The 12,953-nt window shown below is 42.3% G+C and overlaps 1 protein-coding gene across 3 annotated transcripts in view; it reads left to right on the forward strand.

The window, feature by feature from the left end:
• Positions 1-210: 210 nt before the first annotated feature.
• HIVEP3 (HIVEP zinc finger 3) overlaps positions 211-12,953 on the forward strand; it is a 577,811-nt gene continuing 565,068 nt past the window's right edge. For all 3 annotated transcript variants that reach the window (XM_060206103.1, XM_016189578.2, XM_060206104.1), the window contains exon 1: positions 211-404. The gene's annotated coding sequence lies outside the window, so the exon portion shown is untranslated. The remainder of the gene's footprint in view (positions 405-12,953) is intronic.

A 12,953-nucleotide genomic window follows, 5' to 3' on the forward strand; every position in this document is an offset into this window, starting at 1 on the left:
ATTTGGGACCCAGAACGCCAGGGCAGAGCTTAACGAAGGGGTGGCCTCTGCAGCCATCGCGCACGCGCCACTTCCCAGCCAAGGAGGAGGCGGGGTGTGGGCGGGGCGCGTATCTTTTTGACCAATCGTAAGCGAGATGCCCCCTTCCTCCGCCAGGGGCCGGTGGACCGAGCTTGACCCCGGCTGTGGGCGAGGAGGCGGGGCCCGCCTCGCGGCCTCGGAGGAGGCGGAGCCTGAAGCTTGGAGGCGGGGCCCGGGGCTGTCAGTCCGGAGCTGGTCGCTGCTGCCACCACCGCTGTTGCGGTCCCTTACATGCGGGGTCCTGGTGGCTGCCAGCGCTGTCGTCCTCCGCCTACCGCCCCGGCATCCCGAGCCGCGTCCCGCCGTACCGGCCTGGCGCGCAGGTAAGGCCGGACACCCTGCGGAGCCATCACGCACCCCTCTTGGACATCTGTCCGCCGCGCGGGCGCCCCCTCCGGGCTGTGTCAGCGCCTCGGCTCCCTTCGCCGCCCGGATGCGGTCCCGGGGGGCGGGACGACAGTCCTTCCCATCCCCCCCGCCACATCCCTTTGGGCGCCCGGTCCCCATCGCTCCTCCACGTCTGGTCGCCGGAGCTGGTCCCCAGTACCTCTCCTCCTGGGCGGATTACACAACCGCTGTGGCTGGGGGCGCGGGTCCCCTCCTCAGCCCCGGCCCCACACCTGTCCCCGAGACACGCTCCCAGGCTGAGGGCACAGACCCAGCGCGATTGGCGGGACCCGGAAAGTTTCACTTTGTGGTTGGGTTTTGTTGACACCCGAGGGAAACGGAGATGGAGGTTGAGCTGAGAGGATACACCGCAGGAGCAGCATTCCCTTTGCCCCAGGGTGGCTCTGGTCCAGGTTTCCCTTCCAGAAGTCCTGCCAGAGCCCTGCTTCAGGGCGGGAGGCTGCTGCCGGGCACGCGGGAGCTCCGCGAGCCCCGGCCGGGGGATTGCAGCAGGCTTGGGAGAGCCCAGCCTCCGCTCTTCCCCTTCGTTTAGCGTTGACATTTAGACCAGGTAGGCAAATTTATTTAGCTTTTTTCCCTGACACTTTTATATTTACGAGGTGCTTTGCTATTCCTGATTAGATAATTACCAAGGTGAGAAAGCAAAACAGATGCCGAAACTCATGGCTGATACCTTGAGTCTAGCAACTCTTCAAGAACCATACAGACCTTCAGGCAGAGATGCTTTTGACCAGGTTGTTGTGGGAAGAGCTGTTCAGAGTCTTCTGGTGACTTTAGAAGGCTCTGGTAATAATGGCAAGGGGGTTCTCTGCTTCTCCCGCCTGTGCTTTTTAACGAATTAATGTCCTTTTTTGAGTCACTAGTCTAAGGTGGGTTCTTTGGTTTTCTTCACTCAAACCAAGGAGGAGTTAGAAGTGTAACTGATGTAGCCATTATGGAAAACAAAAACAGAACAACTGAAGTTCAAATTAAGTTTAAATACTTTACTGCTTTACCAGGTTACCTCTCCTGTGGGGGTGGGGGGGGGGCTTGTCACTTTCTGTTCTCTCCTCACCTTCCCCTTAGGATGTATCCAACTGGGTTGATATCACTGGCTCTTCATTTATTCAGTCTGCAGACCTCTTGCTACCTGCGGTTTACATACCTGCCTGGGGACATACTCTTAAGAGTGGGCTTAATTAGCACTTTTATCTGCCCTTTAAGCAATCCAACTTGAAATCTCTTGTAATCAGGCTCTGTTATAGTGTTGAGTCTTTAATAATATCTAATTCATTTTAATAGTGTTTCTATAATAATCTCTCTGTTAGTATGCTAGTTCTGCAAAACCAGAACTTTTAGTATAGAAGGAACAATTTACTGGAAATATTATTATGGCAAAAACAGTTCTCCCACAGATTTGCTGCCCACTTTACTTAGATAATTACTACTAGAGGCTGTTAAAGTTTTTTATTCTTAGGTGTAGTAGGTGTTACAATGCTTTTGATCTATGAGGTCATTATGAGGTCATTCCTATCTGTGGTAATGCTTACAGCCACCTTGTCACTTAAATGCTTTTCTGACTAATAATATTAGTACTTCTCCCACTCTGTCCCCCCACCCATGGTGATTTTTTTTCTGACAAGATTCAAAGATAACAAAATTTAGTTCTTGTCAACTTTTGTAGCTTAGGGGGATATGTTAGAGTTGAGATGGTGATTTTATGGGAGTTGGGCTGTAAAGCACACGTATCACCATGTGAAAAGACCTAGGTTCGAGCCCCACTCCCCACTTGCAGGGGGTTCTTCATGAGTGATAAAGCAGGTCTGCAAGTGCCTTATTTTTTTTTTTTTATTTCCCCCTCTCCTCTCAGTTTCTCTGTCTTGTCAACTTAAAAAATAAAAAAAAATTGAAAGAAAAGAATGGCAAAATGGCTGCCAGGAGCACTGGATTTGTAGTGCTGGCATTGAGCCCAATGATAACCTGTGTGACAGAGAGAGAGAGAGAGAGAGAAGGGAGAGAGAGGTTTTATTAATATTTGCAGCAGACATTATTTTGTGATCATTGAGTTCTTTGATTCTTACAGTATTCTCACAGTGCTTGCTCTATGAAAAGGTGTATTACTGCTCTGTTTCAGATGATGGCCAGGTCACGCAGTTTAAATAAATGGTACCCAGAATGTACCCTAGGAAGCTTGAATTTGTAATCCCAGTCTTTAACCACTGCACTCTCTGGCCTCTGTAGATTATTCTTTCAAGAGGTCTTTGTTTCTGTTTGATGCCCATAAACTTTATATGCTGTGCTGTCGAGAGAAAAGTGCTCTTTATGGGAAAACACAAATTCTGAGTTAGTAGTTCTTGGTCTGATCTTAACTGCCACCAGCTGATCTGCAAGTTTTGGGTGAGATACCTAATCACCTTGTCTTCCATTTATTTCCTCATTGGTAGCATAACAGTGGTTGAAACAGAGAAACTAGTTTTAACCTCCTGAGGAGCTGGAGAGATGAGTCAATCTATTAAAGAATTAAAAATTCTTTTTCTTAAGGTAAAGGATATTATCAGGTCCCAAACTCTGTGTGTGTGTGTGTGTGTGTGTGTGTGTGTGTATGTGTGTGTATTGAGAAAAGCCAGAAGATGTACAACTCTATAATTTGCGTATTAACTGGGGAAGTTCAGTGGTTTAGAGTCTTGATCTTAAAACACTTTAGTAATGCTTTATTTGGTTACCAGCAACACTGTTCCCTTTGTATTTTTAAAAAAGTAGAAGACATTCAGAAAAGAAGTCATCTTCTAGAAGGAGGGTAATTTTGTACAGAGCCATGTGGCAGAGGGAATCCTCACAGAGGATTTGTGGGGACCATTTAACATCAACATGCAGGGGACTTGGGGTAAGATGATGGATGAGTCTGCAAAACTAGTCAAAATCATAGCAAGGTAGGCACGAAAGGAAATTTCAAGGTCACTGAAACCTCACCTTGTACCATCTATCCAGTGAATAAACTCACCCCAGGTTTGAGCATCCATCTCACCCCACTGAACATCCTACCCTTGTTCAAACATCTCCTGGGTCAACCATTTGACGTGTATGCCAAAGATTCTGTGATTGCATCTGGTTGTAGGGAATGGAAAAACCACATAATATTTCTCGACATTTTAGACTTGTGCTGTTGAGAGAAAACATCATGGTTCTGAAACTTGAACTGGAGGGGAACTATTAAACCAGGGAGACCAGTACAGAGATGTTGGCCAGAGTCTAAGAGTGAGATGATGCAGATGAGATAACCTAGGATGTGAGTTTGCAGAGGAAGGAATGGACTCCTGAAGACGGAATTCCTGTCATCCAGTGCCTCTGTTTCTAGGCATCAGGAGCAGGAACAAGTCAGCTTCTCCCTGGGGTGAGCAAGCACTGTGAGAATACTGGGCTAAACTGCAAGTCTGGTGCAGTGGGGGGGAAGGAGTTTTCTAAGTGCACCCCCCAAGCTGTGCCATAGACTGGCTAATTTAAGGCTCCTGCAGGTGGGCAAAGAGATTTTTCTCTCTTCTCAAAAAGAGTGTGTATGCCATTTAAGTATAGTGGGAAATTCCCTCTGCCTAATGAAGAAATAACAGTATTTCCCCTTGGGTGTTGCAATCTCTTACACTGTCTCATTTAACCTCAAATTGCACTTCTTGGTCATGTTGGGAATTTGGTGTTATTCCACCTCAGAGATAAAGAGAGTGGGAGTGAGCTGAAGCCTGTTTCTGACTCCAAGTCTTGAAGGCAGTCTTTAGGAGTTGGGACTTTGTCGGGGTACCGCTTCATGTGTATACACAGAGCTGGGGTCTACATGTAACTATTTTGGAGTTTCATCAGGAGAATATTTTGGCATTTTTTTTTTCCTTTGGGGCTGGGGTTTTCTATACTCATGATGCTGTATACACCGTGGAGAGCCAGCATACTTCATGGAGAGTCCTTAGAATTTTGTCCTTCCAGTATAGATTATGACTCTTCCCAAAGAGGGCTTGGGGTGAAATGATTACCACCTTGACAAGAAAAGAGCATTATTTGGGGGAAAGGAATAGGATTTACAGGGTCCAGGTTGTGGTGCACCTGGTTGAGTGCACATATTACAAAGCTCAATGACCGGGGTTCAAACCCCCAGTCCCCACCTGCATGGAGAAGGCTTTGTGAGTGGTGAAGCAGAGCTGCAGGTGTCTCTGTGTCTCTTTCCCTTTCTATCTCCCTCCTTCCTTCTCAATTTAGGGTGTCTATCCAATAATCAAACAAAAAAAAATACAAATAGGGTTTACATAAGAAACCACAGAGACAATAAATAGTTTTGAATGTTGCACATTCATTTTTCTATTGTTGCTTAGTATATTTCTGGCTTAGGATGCATCAGGTATATTTATAGATTTATAAATTGAAATGTTGATGCTCTAATCTCAATTTTGGGCCAGGACAATATTGATCTAGATCTTTCAGTGTCTTAGATCAGTAGTTCTTAGCCAGGGACTATCTTGTTCACTATAAGAAATATTTGGCAATACCTAGAACATTAAAAAAAACTACTTTATTTATTCATGTTAATGAAGAGAGATACAGAAAGAAAGAAAGAAAGAAAGAAAGGAAGGAAGGAAGGAAGGAAGGGAGAAAGAGAAGGAGAAAGACCAGAGCACTGTTCAACTCTGGCTTATGGTAGTGTAGTGGGTTGAACCTGAGACCTCAGAGCTTCAGGCATGGAAGTCTTTTGCAAGTCTTAAGCAATTATAGTTTCTACTCTTCCCTCTCCTAGAACATTTTTTGGTTGTCACAACTGAATAGTGTCACAAAGAATGGTTTAAGCCACAAGAAGAGGTCTGTGCTACTAGTGCTAAGTGGGCACTAAGAGATCAGGACTTTGTGGAATGTTCCACAATGTACAGGACAATCCCCTTTAGCCAGGCTTCATTCAGTCCACCATGGTAGTTGAAAACCTCCACTTGAGATGATTGAAAAAAAAAAATCCCAAGCTTTTCTTTTTAGGAACAAATTGAGCTGGAAAGAAAGAGAGAGAATAAGGAAATAAAAAGTATTGTTTCTTAAATCCTTGAAAGTGGTAACAGAAGCTTCACTTCTGACACCCACAAGAGAGAATCAGCTAGACAAACCACAGGAACACAGACATTTGTCTGCCACCCAGGAGCTATTTCAATAACTGGATTGCTCAACATAGTAGTTTGGAACAGGAAGTAGAGGCTCTGTACTGGGATCAGGATTTAGGTGTAATTTATGGAGAGATGGAAGGGTTTTTAGGCCAAGAAAAAAAGCTAGGTACTGCTTTTATTGCTTTAAGAAGTTCTAGGGAAAGTATGAAAAATGTAGTTAAGAACACTTAGTGTTGTGCTTAGAAGATGCAGTCTCTGCTCTGGGTGCTCATGAATTCTCTGGGCTGTTGATCTGGGAGTCTAAGCTCTTCTCAGATGTTCATTGTTCAGACATAATGGAGAGTGAGGACAGCTCATTTTGTCTTCAGGTTGTATTTGTGTCAGCTCACCAGTTGGTTTTTTTTTTTTAAATTATGGAATATTTTAGATATCAACAAAAATATAGATAAGAGTATGATGAGCCCCTATTTTGCCCAATAACTAGTTCTAGTGATTATCAGCTCTTGTCAATCTTGAGCTATTCTTTACCAACCTTAGGCTTTCTCCTCTCCTATTGTTTTTCTTTTTCAGTCTTTAAAATAGTTTAGATAATTACCTATTGCCTACCTACTAGGAAAAGCTTGGCAGTAATGGAGATAAGTGACTTTTCTTTTTATTATTATTGTTTTTATTTAAGAAAGGAGACATTAACAAAACCGTAGGATAGGAGGGGTACAACTCCACACAATTCCCACCACCCGATCTCCATATCCCATCCCCTCCCCTGACAGCTTTCCCATTCTCTATCCCTCTGGGAGCATGGACCCAGGGTCGTTGTGGGTTGCAGAAGGTGGAAGGTCTGGCTTCTGTAATTGCTTCTCCGCTGAACATGGGTGTTGACTGGTCGATCCATACTCCCAGTCTGCTTCTCTCTTTCCCTAGTAGGGTGGGTCTCTGGGGAAGTGGAGCTCCATCCAGTACACATTGGTGGGGCCGTCTGTCCAGGGAAGTCTGGTCAGCATCATGCTGGCATCTGGAACCTGGTGGCTGAGAAGAGAGTTAACATACAAAGCCAAACAAATTGTTGAACAACCATGGACCTAAAGACTGGAATAGTGCAGATGAAGTGTTGGGGGGTATTCCCTGCAGGCTCTTGTGTACTTCAGCTTTCAGGTATATATATTTTCCCAAGTTTATGGGCATGTATGAACATATGCTCTATCTCAGGGGACCTGGACTATATCTAGGTTTGGGGACTTTATTGGGGAGTGGAACACCTGGAATGGAATTAGAGAATACTATGAAAGGAAAGGTCTCACCCGAGTGATGAAGCTGAGGGGTTGTCATTCCACACCTGAAGTCTCTGGACACAGTCTGGAGTGAAGCATGCTGGGGTGGCACTCGTTGCATTGCTAACAATAACTATCCATTATCTTCTTGAACCCTAAAACAGCAGGAACCTCACATTTCCACTATAGAGCCTATATTTCCCCCAGTCCTGGGACCTTAGGGTGGGGCCCACTTTCCTGCATGCTTCTCTCAATCCAAATAAAATATTAAGTGACTTTTCTAATGCTTGTGTCTTCCTGGAGGGAAACTGGACATGTGTGATTATAGGTCCAGGCCCATCCGGGGCGGGGAAACTCAGTTCTTAATGGGAAAGTCAAGGTGATTAGAGAGAAGGTTATTTCTTTTATTTATTTTCTAATTTCCCCCCAAGTATTAAAACATGTTCTATTAAAAATTTTCTAACTTTATTAAAAATTAAATGACAAATACTGTATGTATTTGAAGCATACAAAGTGATTACTGGATATACATATTGAGAAATGATTACCAAGTTCAAAATAATTTTTAAAAATTTGTTATCTTTATTTATTGGATAGAGACAGCCAGAAATTGGAGGGTAGGGGGAGATAGAGAGGGAGAGAGACCGAGAGACACCTGCAGACCTACTTTACCACTCACAAAGCTTTTCCCCTGTAGGTAGGGACCGGGGGCTTGAACTCTAGTCCTTGGACACTGTAACATGTGCTTTTAACTGGGTGTGCCACCCTCCCTTTCTCATCCCAATTTCTTTCCTTCTAGAAGTGTGTTTCTGGTTCCCACAGTTGAGGGGTCTTCTCACTTCCTGGAGGAATCATCACTTGCTTGCTTCTGCTAAGGATCTCTTTTCCTATTTCATGAACCCTGAGTGCACAGTGTGGCCCTCTGACCTGGACACTGACCCCTCCCTGGAAAGCACAGGGCAGGGTAGGTGGGTGGAGAGAAACATAGTTCCATCAGTTGTAAGATTTTATTTACTTAAGATATATTTGACTGATTTGTATGTGTGTGTGTGTGTGTGTGTGTGTGAGAGAGAGAGAGAGAGAGACAGAGAGAGAGAGAGAGAGAGAGAGAGCACACTGCTCAGTTCTAGCTTATGGTGGTGCTGGGAATTGAACCAGGGACCTCGGGACTTCAGGCATGAGTAGTTTGCGTAATTGTACGATTCTTACAGCAGTTGCTCCCCTGAATTTGTTAGTGGATATATGCCCTTCAGTCCCAGCCACAAACAATCTGCACCAGACTGAGTTGGCATTGTACTTTATGCTCTGCAAACAGGCCTTTCTTTTCCCTGTTGTGTCTCCTTGAGCTACAGGATTAATTTTTTTTCATGCCTTTGGAGAATTGGCATGTATTTACTTGATTCTGTTTTGTGTTGTAATATGCATACAAAAAATAGCTTCAAAAGTGAGTTTTTGAATAATAACATAATTGATGTTTATGAATTTTAATTAGTGCTGATTTCTACAATGTAGACATTTTGGACTAGGTTCACAAGCAACTACATTTGCATGAAGTCCTGGGGCCCTGAGTAGATGTATTTCCATTTGTATTTTATTTATTAGATGCATTTTTTTGCCCTTGATCCACAAAGAAGTTTAATTGACATTAGCTTATTCTGAACCTCCTGCACTATAATCGTGGGTTTCCAGGTATCATGCCTTTGTACAGAAGGCAGCATCTGTTAGTAATAGTCATCTACGCTGGACCTCTGTTAATGTGCCAAGTACTCTACTTACATTAACTGTACCTGAGAGCCCCTCTGGTGAGAAATTAGCACTTCTATTTTGCAGATGGGGAAACTGAGGATTAGAGGGGCTAAGGGGTGCTGGGAGGGAGGCTCTGCAGCAGCACACCTGATGGAGTGCACATGCTACCATACACATGGATCCGGGTCCCAGCCCCTACTCCCCACCTTTAGGGGGACACTTCATGAGTGGTGAAGCAGGTCTGCAGGTGTGTGCATCTTTCTCTCTCCCTCTCTGTGTCTCCTCTCCCCTTTTAATTTCTCTGCCCCATCTAGTAAAAAAGAAATACAAAATAAAAATAAAAAAGGAAAAAATGGCAGCCAGATACAGTGGATTCATAATACCAGCATCTAGCACCAGTGGTAACCCTGGTGGCCAAAAAGAAGGAGTGCTGGGAGATAGCCCTGGCTGTTGATCTAAATTTGTTTGATTCCAAAACCTGAGTGCTTTCTACTAAGTTTTGTCTCTCAAGGTTAAACTATTGGGAGTTTGTGCTTGGTTTGGTAGAGAAGATGAAAGATGGGAGTGAGTGAAAAGCAAAAGTGAAAATGGGAGTGGGGGCTGGGAGGTGGCTTCTGAGGTAGGACACACTCATTATCATGTGCAAGGACCTAGGTTCAAGCCCATGACCACCACATGAAAGCATCATGCACAGGAGAAGTTTCACAAATGGTGGAGCAGTGCTATACTATCTCTCCTTCACTCTCTCCCTCTCTCCCTCTCTGCATCTCAATCTCTGTCTGGGAAAAAAAGGGGTGCTGAGAATGCTGGTTATTCTAGCTAATGAAATCTTTACATTTAACTCCTTGGGAAAGATTGCTTTTGAATGTGATAAATTACCTGTGCCCTTCTTTTCCTGGAAAGCATTGCAAAACAATAAGAGACGTGCAAAAGGAAACCTTGCAAACTCTGCTTACAGAAAAATTAGGAGAGAAATTTAGTTCATGGACTTCAAAGTGTGTATACAGATTGTCCCAGATGGATGAGGTCAAGGGGCAGACATGTGGGAGGAAGGGAGGGAGGGAGGAAAAACAGCTTGGAGATGATGAGAGAGCCTAGAAGTAATTTTTTTTTTTTTTAACACGAGCACTGATCAGCTCTGGCTTATGGTGGTTTTGGGGGTTTGGGGGATTGAACTTCGGACTTCAGAACCTCAGTCTTGAGAGTCTCTTTACGTAACCATTATGCTATCTACCCCCGCCCCCCCAGCAGTAAATCTTTTTTTTTTCCCGCCAGCAGTACATCTTACAAGGTACCTGAAAAGTCATAGCCTTCTTTTCCTTTTTTCAGCATGTTGGAGTTCATGGTTCAACCACTCTTGGTGAACTGATTTTCTAATTTAAGATAGAGAGACTAGTAGAGTGAGAGACAGAGGAGAGATAGAGGGAGGCAGATACACCACAGTACCTACTGTGTGTGGTACTCCCATGTGATGCCAGGAGCTTGAACCTGGGCCTTTGCAAATGGTAATGTGTGTGTCCTGCAGGTGGGGAGCTGGGGGGGGGCTCGAACCAGTATCCTCATGCTGGTCCTTGCGCTTTATGCCATGTGTGCTTTACCTGCTGCGCTTCCGCCGGACCCCCGCATGTGCTATTATTTTATGAAAAATCATCACCTTATGCCTTTCTGCTTTGTTGTGCCTTTCTGTATGTGTCTTAAACTTCATTAAAACTTTGGATAGAAACTGAGAGACATTGAGAAGGAAGGGAGAGAGAGAAAGAGAGAGAGAGAAGGAGAGGGAGAGGGAGAGGGAGAAGGAGAGGCAGAGAGAGAGAGAGAGAGAATAAGACCTGAAGTACTGTTTCACAGCTTGCCCCTAGCAGTTATGGGCCAGTGTCTTGAGCCCAGGTCGCTGGAAATTGTGCGCTTTGCAGGGTGTACCTGCCACTCCCTATCCTCGATTCATTAAACTTTTACTTGACAAAGCTCAGGTCCTTATTTCAGTTCTGAAATAAAAATAAATTATAACTAGGTTCAATATTTAAGAATAAAATGAAAATTCCACAATTAGATATGGTTCAACACATTTATAATCATGGAACTGTAAATCAGATTGCTTAAAATTCAAACTTTGAAGTGGGGGTTGTATTGTTATATGGGGAACTGGGGAATGTTATGCATGTACAAACTATTGTATTTACTGTTGAATGTAAAACATTAATTCCCCAATAAAGAAATAAAAAATAAATAAATAAAAAATTCAAACTTTGGGAAGTAGAATTTAAATTGCAATAAAATAAAAAGCAAATGCCAACCTGAGGAAAATATTTGTAAAATAATAATACATTATGTGTTACCAAATGTTATGTCATAACACCAAATGTTAAAAGATCGGTAATATCCATGTTGCTAAGTTTTGACTAAAGAGCATTCTTGGACTCTGTTGTTGGGACTATTGCTGCATTGTTTTCAGAGGAGTTTGGCAACACCCTTTATAGTTTTAAATGTTTCATCTGATTGACCTGTTCATTTCTAGGAATTTTATCTTAGCAATTACTTGTATATAGGTATGTATAACATGCGTGTACAGGCATAAATGTGGGCACACACCAAACTACTGAAGCATCTTTGTAAAAATCAGTTAAGACTGAAAATATTCTAAGACTTAATATTTAATAGTGCACTGATTAAAAAATGTTGATGTCAGATAATAACAATTCACTACATCTGGTAGAAAGAATGAAGTTGATATTTATCAGTTTAAAAAAGTGAATGACGGGCTGGGAGGTAATGCAGCGGGTTAAGTACATATGACTTGAAGTGCAAGGACTTGCAGTAAGGATCCGGGTTCTAGCCCCTGGCTTTTCACCTTCGGGGGGGGTCACTTCACAAGAGGTGAGGCAGGTCTGCAGGTGTCTATCTCTATGATCCCCTCTTCTCTCAGTTTCTCTCTGTCTTATCTGGCAACAACAACAGCAATAACAACAATAACAAAAAAGGACAACAAAATTGAAATAATGGCCTCCAGGAGAAGTGGATTCATAGTGCAGACACCAAGCTCAAAAAAATTAGTGACCAGCAGTTACTTATTGCTAAGTGAGTAGTATGAGTTCATAAATATTTATGTAATGCAACTCTACTTAAAGAAATGTATAGTTCTTAAAAATTAGGGTGACATATGCCCAGTTATTAACTATTGATGATGAGTCTATGAAAAGTTTTACTTTCAGGCCGATGTGTCAGGCCACATGACACCCACCCTGAAAGTCCCCAGTGAAGCAACAGGATGTTAAAAAAAAAAAAAAGAAAAAGAAATATTTCACTTTCTATGTGAAATTTGTGATAATGAAAACATTGATTTTGTATAAAGAAATACAGTGAAATTAAAAATCACATAAAAGATGTATTGCACCAAAGTAAAAGACTCTGGGGTTGGTGGGGGTGAGGGTTCAGGTCCTGGAACTTGATGGCAGAGGACCTAGAAGGGTCCTAGTAGGGGTTTTATTGTTATGTGGAAAACTGGAAAATGTTATACATTTTTATTGTATTTACTGTTGACTGTAAAACATTAATCCCCCAATTAAAAAAATTGCATAAAAGAAAAAAAGTCATTTAAATTGAATGAACCCACATAGGTAAAATTTTCATTATACATGTATTAGAACTGATATAATTTGTAGAAAACAGAAATGTTATGTATGTACAAACTATTGTATTTACTGTCAACTGTAAAACATTAATCCCTAATAAAGAAATTAAAAAAAAAAACTGATAGAATTCATGTCAAAATGCCAGCACTGGCTATCTCTAGAGAATGAGATTACTATTGATTTTTATTTTAATATTTTCTTGTCCTCTACAAGATTTAATAATTAAAGAATACTAATTAGGACACTTAGTTTATGACCATACTTCACTGGTTTTGAGATAAGGATCACATGTAATAAAGGCATTTCTTTTCATCCTTCTTGCTTGTCTGTCTTCATCTGCTGCTCATCTTCCACATATACCCTGCCTCCTGTTTTTATTTGAACACATACTTTCTTTTTTTTTTTCTTTTTCTGCATCAATTTTATTTATTTAATATTTTTTTTTGTTTAAAACAATCAGGATTTATTATATGGCAGCATAGCAGTACAGAATGGTACATTTTTGTTTGGTTTTTTTTGTTTTTTTAAATTTATTTCTTTATTGGGGAATTAATGTTTTACATTCAACAGTAAATACAATAGTTTGTACATGCATAATATTCCCTAGTTTCCCATTTAACAATACAACCCCCACTATGTCATCTATCATCCTTCATGGACCTGTATTCTCCCCACCCACCCACCCCAGAGTCTTTTACTTTGGTGCAATATGCCAATTA

Source organism: Erinaceus europaeus, chromosome 13, assembly GCF_950295315.1.
Source record: "Erinaceus europaeus chromosome 13, mEriEur2.1, whole genome shotgun sequence".
NCBI lineage: Eukaryota > Metazoa > Chordata > Mammalia > Eulipotyphla > Erinaceidae > Erinaceus > Erinaceus europaeus.